This window comes from Equus caballus, chromosome 17, assembly GCF_041296265.1.
Source record: "Equus caballus isolate H_3958 breed thoroughbred chromosome 17, TB-T2T, whole genome shotgun sequence".
NCBI lineage: Eukaryota > Metazoa > Chordata > Mammalia > Perissodactyla > Equidae > Equus > Equus caballus.
The window spans coordinates 5657025-5672860 of record NC_091700.1 but is presented as its reverse complement, the minus strand read 5'-3'; positions in this window follow the sequence as shown (position 1 = coordinate 5672860).

Here is a 15836-nt window from a genome sequence, read left to right as displayed (position 1 = left end):
AATCACCTGCCGGCTACGCCACAACCAGTTGGTGAACACTTTGGAATCACCTGCCAGGCTTGCTGGAACCACCTGCCAGTCATGCCAAAATCACCTGCCAACTACGCCAGAACCGCTTGGCGGACACTGCGGAAACACCTGTCGGGCCGGCTGGAACCACATCTCAGACGTGCCAGAAACGTGTTCATGAGATGCTGGAACCACACCCCGAACAGACGGATACCACCGGCCAGAAACGCCTGAACCACCTGCCGAGCACGCCGGAACCACCTGCTCGACTCACCGGTACCACCTCCTTGACACGCCAAAATCATCTGCTGGGTATGCCAGAACCACTTGGAGGACACTCCGGAATCATCTGCCGGACATGCCGGAACCAGCTCCCAGACACAGCAGAACCAAGTGCCGGAGACGCCGGAAGCACCTGCCGAGCATGCCGGAGCCACCTGCTCGACTCGCCAGAAACACCTGCCGGACACGCCAAAATCACCTGCCGGGTATGCCAGAACCACCTGGCGGACACTACGGAATCACCTGCCGCGCATGCCGGAAGCACGTGCCAGACACGCCGGAAACACCTACCGGACAGACCGGAACCACCTGCCAAGAACACCGGAGCCACCTGTTCGACTCGCTGGAACCACCTGCCGGACAGGCCAATATCAACTGCTGGCTATGCCAGAACCACCTGGGGGACAGTCCGGGATCACCTGCCAGCCATGGCAGAACCACCTCTCAGACGTACCTGAACCACCTGCCGGAGAAGCTGGAAACACGTCCTGGACAGACTGGAACCACGTGACGGCCATGCCGGAACCACCTGCCGAGCACGGCGGAACCACCTGCCAGACACACCAAAATCACCTGCGGGCTACGCCAGAACCACTTGGACGACTCTCCGAAATGACCTGCCGGGCATGTTGGAACCACCTCACAGACGTGCCAGAAGCACGTGGCGGACAGTCCGGAATCACCTATTGGGCATACGCAACCACCTCTGACACGTACCAGAACCATGTGCCGTGCACGCCGGAACCACCTACCGGACAGACCGGAATCAACTTTTGGGCATGCCGGAACCACCAGTCAGATGTGCCAGAAACACGTGCCGGAGACGCCGGAAGCACCTGCCGAGCACGTCGCAACCACCTGCTCAACTCGCCTGAACCACCTGCCGGACACGCCAAAATCACCTGCCCGCTACACCAGCACCACTTCGGGGACAAGCCGGAATCACGTGAGGGGCATGCCGGCACAGCCTCTCAGACTGAACCTCGTGCCGGACACCACAGAACCACCTGCCGGACAGACCGGAACCACCTGCCAGACATGCCGGAACCACCGGCTCGACCCGCCGGAACGACCGCTGGACATGCAAACTCACCTGATGGCTACGCCGGAAACACTTGGCGAACACTCCGGAATCACCTGCCGGGCATGCCGGAACCACCTCTCAGATATGCCAGAACCACGTGCCAATGACCCCGGAAGCACCTGCCGAGCACGCCGGAACCACCTGCTCGACTCGCCAGAACCACCTGCCGGACACGCAAAAATCACCTGCCGGCTACGCCACAACCAGTTGGGGAACACTTCGGAATCACCTGCCGGGCTTGCTGGAACCACCTGCCGGTCATGCCAAAATCACCTGCCAACTACGCCAGTACCACTTGGCGGACACTGTGGAAACACCTGTCGGGCCGGCCGGAACCACATCTCAGACGTGCCAGAACCATGTGCATGAGATGCTGGAACCACACCCCGAACAGACGGAAAACACCTGCCAGACCCGTCTGAACAACCTACCGAGCACGCCGGAGCCACCTGCTCGACTCGCCGGAACCACCTACCTGACATGCCCAAATCACCAGCCGGGTATGCCAGAACCACTTGGCGGACACTCCGGAATCACGTGCTGGACATGCCGGAACCAGCTCTCAGACACACCAGAACCACGTGCCGGAGACGCCGGAAGCACCTGCCGAGCATGCCGGAGCCACCTGCTCGACTCGCCAGAAACACCTGCCGGACACGCCAAAATCACCTGCCGGGTACGCCAGAACCACCTGGCGGACACTCCGAAATCACCTGTCGCGCATGCCGGAACCACCTCTCAGACGTGCCGGAAGCACGTGCCGGACACGCCGGAATCACCTACCGGACAGACCGGAACCACCTGCCGAGCACGCCGGAGCCACCTGTTCGACTCGCTGGAACCACCTGCCGGACAGGCCAATATCAACTGCTGGCTATGCCAGAACCACCTGGGGGACGGTCCGGAATCACCTGCCAGCCATGGCGGAACCACCTCTCAGACGTACCAGAACCACCTGCCGGAGAAGCTGGAAACACGTCCTGGACAGTCTGGAACCACCTGCCGGCCAAGCCTGAACCACCTGCCAAGCACAACGGAACAACCTGCCAGACACGCCAAAATCACCTGCGTGTTATGCCAGAACCACTTGGAGGACTCTCTGGGATGACCTGCCGGGCATGCCGGAACCACCTCTCAGACGTGCCAGAACCATGTGGCGGACAGTCCGGAATCACCTGTTGGGCATGCGCAACCACCTCTGAGACGTACCAGAACCACATGCCGTGCAGGCTGGAACCACCTACCGGACAGACCGGAATCACCTTTCGGGCATGCCGGAACCACCTGTCAGATGTGCCAGAAACACGTGCCGGAGACGCCAGAAGCACCTGCCAAGCACGTTGGAACCACCTGCTCAACTCGCCTGAACCACCTGCCGGACATGCCAAAATCACCTGCCGACTATGCCAGAACCACTTGGCGAACACTCCGGAATCACTTGCCGGGCATGCAGGAACCACCTCTCAGACATGCCAGAACCCCGTGCCAATGACCCCGGAAGCACCAGCCGAGCAGGAAGGAACCACCTGCTCGACTCGCCAGAACCACCTGCCGATCACGCAAAAATCACCTGCCGGCTACGCCACAACCAGTTGGTGAACACTTTGGAATCACCTGCCAGGCTTGCTGGAACCACCTGCCAGTCATGCCAAAATCACCTGCCAACTACGCCAGAACCGCTTGGCGGACACTGCTGAAACACCTGTCGGGCCGGCTGGAACCACATCTCAGACGTGCCAGAAACGTGTTCATGAGATGCGGGAACCACACCCCAAACAGACGGATACCACCTGCCAGAACCGCCTGAACCACCTGCCGAGCACGCCGGAACCACCTGCTCGACTCACCGGTACCACCTCCCTGACACGCCAAAATCACCTGCTGGGTATGCCAGAACCACTTGGCGGACACTCCGGAATCATCTGCCGGACATGCCGGAACCAGCTCCCAGACACACCAGAACCAAGTGCCGGAGACGCCGGAAGCACCTGCCGAGCATGCCGGAGCCACCTGCTCGACTCGCCAGAAACACCTGCCGGACACGCCAAAATCACCTGCCGGGTATGCCAGAACCACCTGGCGGACACTACGGAATCACCTGCCGCGCATGCCGGAAGCACGTGCCAGACACGCCGGAAACACCTACCGGACAGACCGGATCCACCTGCCAAGAACACCGGAGCCACCTGTTCGACTCGCTGGAACCACCTGCCGGACAGGCCAATATCAACTGCTGGCTATGCCAGAACCACCTGGGGGACAGTCCGGGATCACCTGCCAGCCATGGCAGAACCACCTCTCAGACGTACCTGAACCACCTGCCGGAGAAGCTGGAAACACGTCCTGGACAGACTGGAACCACGTGACGGCCATGCCTGAACCACCTGCCGAGCACGGCGGAACCACCTGCCAGACACACCAAAATCACCTGCGGGCTACGCCAGAACCACTTGGACGACTCTCCGAAATGACCTGCCGGGCATGTTGGAACCACCTCTCAGACGTGCCAGAAGCACGTGGCGGACAGTCCGGAATCACCTGTTGGGCATACGCAACCACCTCTGACACGTACCAGAACCACGTGCCGTGCACGCCGGAACCACCTACTGGACAGACCGGAATCAACTTTTGGGCATGCCGGAACCACCAGTCAGATGTGCCAGAAACACGTGCCGGAGACGCCGGAAGCACCTGCCGAGCACGTCGCAACCACCTGCTCAACTCGCCTGAACCACCTGCCGGACACGCCAAAATCACCTGCCCGCTACACCAGCACCACTTCGGGGACAAGCCGGAATCACGTGAGGGGCATGCCGGCACAGCCTCTCAGACTGAACCTCGTGCCGGACACCACAGAACCACCTGCCGGACAGACCGGAACCACCTGCCGGACAGGCCAATATCAACTGCTGGCTATGCCAGAACCACCTGGGGGACGGTCCGGAATCACCTGCCAGCCATGGCGGAACCACCTCTCAGACGTACCAGAACCACCTGCCGGAGAAGCTGGAAACACGTCCTGGACAGTCTGGAACCACCTGCCGGCCAAGCCTGAACCACCTGCCAAGCACAACGGAACAACCTGCCAGACACGCCAAAATCACCTGCGTGTTATGCCAGAACCACTTGGAGGACTCTCTGGGATGACCTGCCGGGCATGCCGGAACCACCTCTCAGACGTGCCAGAACCATGTGGCGGACAGTCCGGAATCACCTGTTGGGCATGCGCAACCACCTCTGAGACGTACCAGAACCACATGCCGTGCAGGCTGGAACCACCTACCGGACAGACCGGAATCACCTTTCGGGCATGCCGGAACCACCTGTCAGATGTGCCAGAAACACGTGCCGGAGACGCCAGAAGCACCTGCCAAGCACGTTGGAACCACCTGCTCAACTCGCCTGAACCACCTGCCGGACATGCCAAAATCACCTGCCGACTATGCCAGAACCACTTGGCGAACACTCCGGAATCACTTGCCGGGCATGCAGGAACCACCTCTCAGACATGCCAGAACCCCGTGCCAATGACCCCGGAAGCACCAGCCGAGCAGGAAGGAACCACCTGCTCGACTCGCCAGAACCACCTGCCGATCACGCAAAAATCACCTGCCGGCTACGCCACAACCAGTTGGTGAACACTTTGGAATCACCTGCCAGGCTTGCTGGAACCACCTGCCAGTCATGCCAAAATCACCTGCCAACTACGCCAGAACCGCTTGGCGGACACTGCTGAAACACCTGTCGGGCCGGCTGGAACCACATCTCAGACGTGCCAGAAACGTGTTCATGAGATGCGGGAACCACACCCCAAACAGACGGATACCACCTGCCAGAACCGCCTGAACCACCTGCCGAGCACGCCGGAACCACCTGCTCGACTCACCGGTACCACCTCCCTGACACGCCAAAATCACCTGCTGGGTATGCCAGAACCACTTGGCGGACACTCCGGAATCATCTGCCGGACATGCCGGAACCAGCTCCCAGACACACCAGAACCAAGTGCCGGAGACGCCGGAAGCACCTGCCGAGCATGCCGGAGCCACCTGCTCGACTCGCCAGAAACACCTGCCGGACACGCCAAAATCACCTGCCGGGTATGCCAGAACCACCTGGCGGACACTACGGAATCACCTGCCGCGCATGCCGGAAGCACGTGCCAGACACGCCGGAAACACCTACTGGACAGACCGGATCCACCTGCCAAGAACACCGGAGCCACCTGTTCGACTCGCTGGAACCACCTGCCGGACAGGCCAATATCAACTGCTGGCTATGCCAGAACCACCTGGGGGACAGTCCGGGATCACCTGCCAGCCATGGCAGAACCACCTCTCAGACGTACCTGAACCACCTGCCGGAGAAGCTGGAAACACGTCCTGGACAGACTGGAACCACGTGACGGCCATGCCTGAACCACCTGCCGAGCACGGCGGAACCACCTGCCAGACACACCAAAATCACCTGCGGGCTACGCCAGAACCACTTGGACGACTCTCCGAAATGACCTGCCGGGCATGTTGGAACCACCTCTCAGACGTGCCAGAAGCACGTGGCGGACAGTCCGGAATCACCTGTTGGGCATACGCAACCACCTCTGACACGTACCAGAACCACGTGCCGTGCACGCCGGAACCACCTACTGGACAGACCGGAATCAACTTTTGGGCATGCCGGAACCACCAGTCAGATGTGCCAGAAACACGTGCCGGAGACGCCGGAAGCACCTGCCGAGCACGTCGCAACCACCTGCTCAACTCGCCTGAACCACCTGCCGGACACGCCAAAATCACCTGCCCGCTACACCAGCACCACTTCGGGGACAAGCCGGAATCACGTGAGGGGCATGCCGGCACAGCCTCTCAGACTGAACCTCGTGCCGGACACCACAGAACCACCTGCCGGACAGACCGGAACCACCTGCCGGACAGGCCAATATCAACTGCTGGCTATGCCAGAACCACCTGGGGGACGGTCCGGAATCACCTGCCAGCCATGGCGGAACCACCTCTCAGACGTACCAGAACCACCTGCCGGAGAAGCTGGAAACACGTCCTGGACAGTCTGGAACCACCTGCCGGCCAAGCCTGAACCACCTGCCAAGCACAACGGAACAACCTGCCAGACACGCCAAAATCACCTGCGTGTTATGCCAGAACCACTTGGAGGACTCTCTGGGATGACCTGCCGGGCATGCCGGAACCACCTCTCAGACGTGCCAGAACCATGTGGCGGACAGTCCGGAATCACCTGTTGGGCATGCGCAACCACCTCTGAGACGTACCAGAACCACATGCCGTGCAGGCTGGAACCACCTACCGGACAGACCGGAATCACCTTTCGGGCATGCCGGAACCACCTGTCAGATGTGCCAGAAACACGTGCCGGAGACGCCAGAAGCACCTGCCAAGCACGTTGGAACCACCTGCTCAACTCGCCTGAACCACCTGCCGGACATGCCAAAATCACCTGCCGACTATGCCAGAACCACTTGGCGAACACTCCGGAATCACTTGCCGGGCATGCAGGAACCACCTCTCAGACATGCCAGAACCCCGTGCCAATGACCCCGGAAGCACCAGCCGAGCAGGAAGGAACCACCTGCTCGACTCGCCAGAACCACCTGCCGATCACGCAAAAATCACCTGCCGGCTACGCCACAACCAGTTGGTGAACACTTTGGAATCACCTGCCAGGCTTGCTGGAACCACCTGCCAGTCATGCCAAAATCACCTGCCAACTACGCCAGAACCGCTTGGCGGACACTGCTGAAACACCTGTCGGGCCGGCTGGAACCACATCTCAGACGTGCCAGAAACGTGTTCATGAGATGCGGGAACCACACCCCAAACAGACGGATACCACCTGCCAGAACCGCCTGAACCACCTGCCGAGCACGCCGGAACCACCTGCTCGACTCACCGGTACCACCTCCCTGACACGCCAAAATCACCTGCTGGGTATGCCAGAACCACTTGGCGGACACTCCGGAATCATCTGCCGGACATGCCGGAACCAGCTCCCAGACACACCAGAACCAAGTGCCGGAGACGCCGGAAGCACCTGCCGAGCATGCCGGAGCCACCTGCTCGACTCGCCAGAAACACCTGCCGGACACGCCAAAATCACCTGCCGGGTATGCCAGAACCACCTGGCGGACACTACGGAATCACCTGCCGCGCATGCCGGAAGCACGTGCCAGACACGCCGGAAACACCTACCGGACAGACCGGATCCACCTGCCAAGAACACCGGAGCCACCTGTTCGACTCGCTGGAACCACCTGCCGGACAGGCCAATATCAACTGCTGGCTATGCCAGAACCACCTGGGGGACAGTCCGGGATCACCTGCCAGCCATGGCAGAACCACCTCTCAGACGTACCTGAACCACCTGCCGGAGAAGCTGGAAACACGTCCTGGACAGACTGGAACCACGTGACGGCCATGCCTGAACCACCTGCCGAGCACGGCGGAACCACCTGCCAGACACACCAAAATCACCTGCGGGCTACGCCAGAACCACTTGGACGACTCTCCGAAATGACCTGCCGGGCATGTTGGAACCACCTCTCAGACGTGCCAGAAGCACGTGGCGGACAGTCCGGAATCACCTGTTGGGCATACGCAACCACCTCTGACACGTACCAGAACCACGTGCCGTGCACGCCGGAACCACCTACTGGACAGACCGGAATCAACTTTTGGGCATGCCGGAACCACCAGTCAGATGTGCCAGAAACACGTGCCGGAGACGCCGGAAGCACCTGCCGAGCACGTCGCAACCACCTGCTCAACTCGCCTGAACCACCTGCCGGACACGCCAAAATCACCTGCCCGCTACACCAGCACCACTTCGGGGACAAGCCGGAATCACGTGAGGGGCATGCCGGCACAGCCTCTCAGACTGAACCTCGTGCCGGACACCACAGAACCACCTGCCGGACAGACCGGAACCACCTGCCGGACAGGCCAATATCAACTGCTGGCTATGCCAGAACCACCTGGGGGACGGTCCGGAATCACCTGCCAGCCATGGCGGAACCACCTCTCAGACGTACCAGAACCACCTGCCGGAGAAGCTGGAAACACGTCCTGGACAGTCTGGAACCACCTGCCGGCCAAGCCTGAACCACCTGCCAAGCACAACGGAACAACCTGCCAGACACGCCAAAATCACCTGCGTGTTATGCCAGAACCACTTGGAGGACTCTCTGGGATGACCTGCCGGGCATGCCGGAACCACCTCTCAGACGTGCCAGAACCATGTGGCGGACAGTCCGGAATCACCTGTTGGGCATGCGCAACCACCTCTGAGACGTACCAGAACCACATGCCGTGCAGGCTGGAACCACCTACCGGACAGACCGGAATCACCTTTCGGGCATGCCGGAACCACCTGTCAGATGTGCCAGAAACACGTGCCGGAGACGCCAGAAGCACCTGCCAAGCACGTTGGAACCACCTGCTCAACTCGCCTGAACCACCTGCCGGACATGCCAAAATCACCTGCCGACTATGCCAGAACCACTTGGCGAACACTCCGGAATCACTTGCCGGGCATGCAGGAACCACCTCTCAGACATGCCAGAACCCCGTGCCAATGACCCCGGAAGCACCAGCCGAGCAGGAAGGAACCACCTGCTCGACTCGCCAGAACCACCTGCCGATCACGCAAAAATCACCTGCCGGCTACGCCACAACCAGTTGGTGAACACTTTGGAATCACCTGCCAGGCTTGCTGGAACCACCTGCCAGTCATGCCAAAATCACCTGCCAACTACGCCAGAACCGCTTGGCGGACACTGCGGAAACACCTGTCGGGCCGGCTGGAACCACATCTCAGACGTGCCAGAAACGTGTTCATGAGATGCTGGAACCACACCCCGAACAGACGGATACCACCTGCCAGAACCGCCTGAACCACCTGCCGAGCACGCCGGAACCACCTGCTCGACTCACCGGTACCACCTCCCTGACACGCCAAAATCACCTGCTGGGTATGCCAGAACCACTTGGCGGACACTCCGGAATCATCTGCCGGACATGCCGGAACCAGCTCCCAGACACACCAGAACCAAGTGCCGGAGACGCCGGAAGCACCTGCCGAGCATGCCGGAGCCACCTGCTCGACTCGCCAGAAACACCTGCCGGACACGCCAAAATCACCTGCCGGGTATGCCAGAACCACCTGGCGGACACTACGGAATCACCTGCCGCGCATGCCGGAAGCACGTGCCAGACACGCCGGAAACACCTACCGGACAGACCGGAACCCCCTGCCAAGAACACCGGAGCCACCTGTTCGACTCGCTGGAACCACCTGCCGGACAGGCCAATATCAACTGCTGGCTATGCCAGAACCACCTGGGGGACAGTCCGGGATCACCTGCCAGCCATGGCAGAACCACCTCTCAGACGTACCTGAACCACCTGCCGGAGAAGCTGGAAACACGTCCTGGACAGACTGGAACCACGTGACGGCCATGCCTGAACCACCTGCCAAGCACGGCGGAACCACCTGCCAGACACACCAAAATCACCTGCGGGCTACGCCAGAAACACTTGGACGACTCTCCGAAATGACCTGCCGGGCATGTTGGAACCACCTCTCAGACGTGCCAGAAGCACGTGGCGGACAGTCCGGAATCACCTGTTGGGCATACGCAACCACCTCTGACACGTACCAGAACCACGTGCCGTGCACGCCGGAACCACCTACCGGACAGACCGGAATCAACTTTTGGGCATGCCGGAACCACCAGTCAGATGTGCCAGAAACACGTGCCGGAGACGCCGGAAGCACCTGCCGAGCACGTCGCAACCACCTGCTCAACTCGCCTGAACCACCTGCCGGACACGCCAAAATCACCTGCCCGCTACACCAGCACCACTTCGGGGACAAGCCGGAATCACGTGAGGGGCATGCCGGCACAGCCTCTCAGACTGAACCTCGTGCCGGACACCACAGAACCACCTGCCGGACAGACCGGAACCACCTGCCGGACAGGCCAATATCAACTGCTGGCTATGCCAGAACCACCTGGGGGACGGTCCGGAATCACCTGCCAGCCATGGCGGAACCACCTCTCAGACGTACCAGAACCACCTGCCGGAGAAGCTGGAAACACGTCCTGGACAGTCTGGAACCACCTGCCGGCCAAGCCTGAACCACCTGCCAAGCACAACGGAACAACCTGCCAGACACGCCAAAATCACCTGCGTGTTATGCCAGAACCACTTGGAGGACTCTCTGGGATGACCTGCCGGGCATGCCGGAACCACCTCTCAGACGTGCCAGAACCATGTGGCGGACAGTCCGGAATCACCTGTTGGGCATGCGCAACCACCTCTGAGACGTACCAGAACCACATGCCGTGCAGGCTGGAACCACCTACCGGACAGACCGGAATCACCTTTCGGGCATGCCGGAACCACCTGTCAGATGTGCCAGAAACACGTGCCGGAGACGCCGGAAGCACCTGCCAAGCACGTTGGAACCACCTGCTCAACTCGCCTGAACCACCTGCCGGACATGCCAAAATCACCTGCCGACTATGCCAGAACCACTTGGCGAACACTCCGGAATCACTTGCCGGGCATGCAGGAACCACCTCTCAGACATGCCAGAACCCCGTGCCAATGACCCCGGAAGCACCAGCCGAGCACGCCGGAACCACCTGCTCGACTCGCCAGAACCACCTGCCGATCACGCAAAAATCACCTGCCGGCTACGCCACAACCAGTTGGTGAACACTTTGGAATCACCTGCCAGGCTTGCTGGAACCACCTGCCAGTCATGCCAAAATCACCTGCCAACTACGCCAGAACCGCTTGGCGGACACTGCGGAAACACCTGTCGGGCCGGCTGGAACCACATCTCAGACATGCCAGAAACGTGTTCATGAGATGCTGGAACCACACCCCGAACAGACGGATACCACCTGCCAGAACCGCCTGAACCACCTGCCGAGCACGCCGGAACCACCTGCTCGACTCACCGGTACCACCTCCCTGACACGCCAAAATCACCTGCTGGGTATGCCAGAACCACTTGGAGGACACTCCGGAATCATCTGCCGGACATGCCGGAACCAGCTCCCAGACACACCAGAACCAAGTGCCGGAGACGCCGGAAGCACCTGCCGAGCATGCCGGAGCCACCTGCTCGACTCGCCAGAAACACCTGCCGGACACGCCAAAATCACCTGCCGGGTATGCCAGAACCACCTGGCGGACACTACGGAATCACCTGCCGCGCATGCCGGAAGCACGTGCCAGACACGCCGGAAACACCTACCGGACAGACCGGAACCCCCTGCCAAGAACACCGGAGCCACCTGTTCGACTCGCTGGAACCACCTGCCGGACAGGCCAATATCAACTGCTGGCTATGCCAGAACCACCTGGGGGACAGTCCGGGATCACCTGCCAGCCATGGCAGAACCACCTCTCAGACGTACCTGAACCACCTGCCGGAGAAGCTGGAAACACGTCCTGGACAGACTGGAACCACGTGACGGCCATGCCTGAACCACCTGCCGAGCACGGCGGAACCACCTGCCAGACACACCAAAATCACCTGCGGGCTACGCCAGAACCACTTGGACGACTCTCCGAAATGACCTGCCGGGCATGTTGGAACCACCTCTCAGACGTGCCAGAAGCACGTGGCGGACAGTCCGGAATCACCTGTTGGGCATACGCAACCACCTCTGACACGTACCAGAACCACGTGCCGTGCACGCCGGAACCACCTACCGGACAGACCGGAATCAACTTTTGGGCATGCCGGAACCACCAGTCAGATGTGCCAGAAACACGTGCCGGAGACGCCGGAAGCACCTGCCGAGCACGTCGCAACCACCTGCTCAACTCGCCTGAACCACCTGCCGGACACGCCAAAATCACCTGCCCGCTACACCAGCACCACTTCGGGGACAAGCCGGAATCACGTGAGGGGCATGCCGGCACAGCCTCTCAGACTGAACCTCGTGCCGGACACCACAGAACCACCTGCCGGACAGACCGGAACCACCTGCCGGACATGCCGGAACCACCGGCTCGACCCGCCGGAACGACCGCTGGACATGCAAACTCACCTGCCGGCTACGCCGGAAACACTTGGCGAACACTCCGGAATCACCTGCCGGGCATGCCGGAACCACCTCTCAGATATGCCAGAACCACGTGCCAATGACCCCGGAAGCACCTGCCGAGCACGCCGGAACCACCTGCTCGACTCGCCAGAACCACCTGCCGGACACGCAAAAATCACCTGCCGGCTAGGCCGCAACCAGTTGGGGAACACTTCGGAATCACCTGCCGGGCTTGCTGGAACCACCTGCCGGTCATGCCAAAATCACCTGCCAACTACGCCAGTACCACTTGGCGGACACTGTGGAAACACCTGTCGGGCCGGCCGGAACCACATCTCAGACGTGCCAGAACCATGTGCATGAGATGCTGGAACCACACCCCGAACAGACGGAAAACACCTGCCAGACCCGTCTGAACAACCTACCGAGCACGCCGGAGCCACCTGCTCGACTCGCCGGAACCACCTACCTGACATGCCCAAATCACCAGCCGGGTATGCCAGAACCACTTGGCGGACACTCCGGAATCACGTGCTGGACATGCCGGAACCAGCTCTCAGACACACCAGAACCACGTGCCGGAGACGCCGGAAGCACCTGCCGAGCATGCCGGAGCCACCTGCTCGACTCGCCAGAAACACCTGCCGGACACGCCAAAATCACCTGCCGGGTACGCCAGAACCACCTGGCGGACACTCCGAAATCACCTGTCGCGCATGCCGGAACCACCTCTCAGACGTGCCGGAAGCACGTGCCGGACACGCCGGAATCACCTACCGGACAGACCGGAACCACCTGCCGAGCACGCCGGAGCCACCTGTTCGACTCGCTGGAACCACCTGCCGGACAGGCCAATATCAACTGCTGGCTATGCCAGAACCACCTGGGGGACGGTCCGGAATCACCTGCCAGCCATGGCGGAACCACCTCTCAGACGTACCAGAACCACCTGCCGGAGAAGCTGGAAACACGTCCTGGACAGTCTGGAATCACCTGCCGGCCAAGCCTGAACCACCTGCCAAGCACAACGGAACAACCTGCCAGACACGCCAAAATCACCTGCGTGTTATGCCAGAACCACTTGGAGGACTCTCTGGGATGACCTGCCGGGCATGCCGGAACCACCTCTCAGACGTGCCAGAACCATGTGGCGGACAGTCCGGAATCACCTGTTGGGCATGCGCAACCACCTCTGAGACGTACCAGAACCACATGCCGTGCAGGCTGGAACCACCTACCGGACAGACCGGAATCACCTTTCGGGCATGCCGGAACCACCTGTCAGATGTGCCAGAAACACGTGCCGGAGACGCCGGAAGCACCTGCCAAGCACGTTGGAACCACCTGCTCAACTCGCCTGAACCACCTGCCGGACATGCCAAAATCACCTGCCGACTATGCCAGAACCACTTGGCGAACACTCCGGAATCACTTGCCGGGCATGCAGGAACCACCTCTCAGACATGCAGGAACCCCGTGCCAATGACCCCGGAAGCACCAGCCGAGCACGCCGGAACCACCTGCTCGACTCGCCAGAACCCCCTCCGATCACGCAAAAATCACCTGCCGGCTACGCCACAACCAGTTGGTGAACACTTTGGAATCACCTGCCAGGCTTGCTGGAACCACCTGCCAGTCATGCCAAAATCACCTGCCAACTACGCCAAACCGCTTGGCGGACACTGCGGAAACACCTGTCGGGCCGGCTGGAACCACATCTCAGACGTGCCAGAAACGTGTTCATGAGATGCGGGAACCACACCCCGAACAGACGGATACCACCTGCCAGAACCGCCTGAACCACCTGCCGAGCACGCCGGAACCACCTGCTCGACTCACCGGTACCACCTCCCTGACACGCCAAAATCACCTGCTGGGTATGCCAGAACCACTTGGCGGACACTCCGGAATCATCTGCCGGACATGCCGGAACCAGCTCCCAGACACACCAGAACCAAGTGCCGGAGACGCCGGAAGCACCTGCCGAGCATGCCGGAGCCACCTGCTCGACTCGCCAGAAACACCTGCCGGACACGCCAAAATCACCTGCCGGGTATGCCAGAACCACCTGGCGGACACTACGGAATCACCTGCCGCGCATGCCGGAAGCACGTGCCAGACACGCCGGAAACACCTACCGGACAGACCGGATCCACCTGCCAAGAACACCGGAGCCACCTGTTCGACTCGCTGGAACCACCTGCCGGACAGGCCAATATCAACTGCTGGCTATGCCAGAACCACCTGGGGGACAGTCCGGGATCACCTGCCAGCCATGGCGGAACCACCTCTCAGACGTACCAGAACCACCTGCCGGAGAAGCTGGAAACACGTCCTGGACAGTCTGGAACCACCTGCCGGCCAAGCCTGAACCACCTGCCAAGCACAACGGAACAACCTGCCAGACACGCCAAAATCACCTGCGTGTTATGCCAGAACCACTTGGAGGACTCTCTGGGATGACCTGCCGGGCATGCCGGAACCACCTCTCAGACGTGCCAGAACCATGTGGCGGACAGTCCGGAATCACCTGTTGGGCATGCGCAACCACCTCTGAGACGTACCAGAACCACATGCCGTGCAGGCTGGAACCACCTACCGGACAGACCGGAATCACCTTTTGGGCATGCCGGAACCACCTGTCAGATGTGCCAGAAACACGTGCCGGAGACGCCGGAAGCACCTGCCAAGCACGTTGGAACCACCTGCTCAACTCGCCTGAACCACCTGCCGGACATGCCAAAATCACCTGCCGACTATGCCAGAACCACTTGGCGAACACTCCGGAATCACTTGCCGGGCATGCAGGAACCACCTCTCAGACATGCCAGAACCCCGTGCCAATGACCCCGGAAGCACCAGCCGAGCACGCCGGAACCACCTGCTCGACTCGCCAGAACCACCTGCCGATCACGCAAAAATCACCTGCCGGCTACGCCACAACCAGTTGGTGAACACTTTGGAATCACCTGCCAGGCTTGCTGGAACCACCTGCCAGTCATGCCAAAATCACCTGCCAACTACGCCAGAACCGCTTGGCGGACACTGCGGAAACACCTGTCGGGCCGGCTGGAACCACATCTCAGACGTGCCAGAAACGTGTTCATGAGATGCTGGAACCACACCCCGAACAGACGGATACCACCGGCCAGAACCGCCTGAACCACCTGCCGAGCACGCCGGAACCACCTGCTCGACTCACCGGTACCACCTCCTTGACACGCCAAAATCATCTGCTGGGTATGCCAGAACCACTTGGAGGACACTCCGGAATCATCTGCCGGACATGCCGGAACCAGCTCCCAGACACAGCAGAACCAAGTGCCGGAGACGCCGGAAGCACCTGCCGAGCATGCCGGA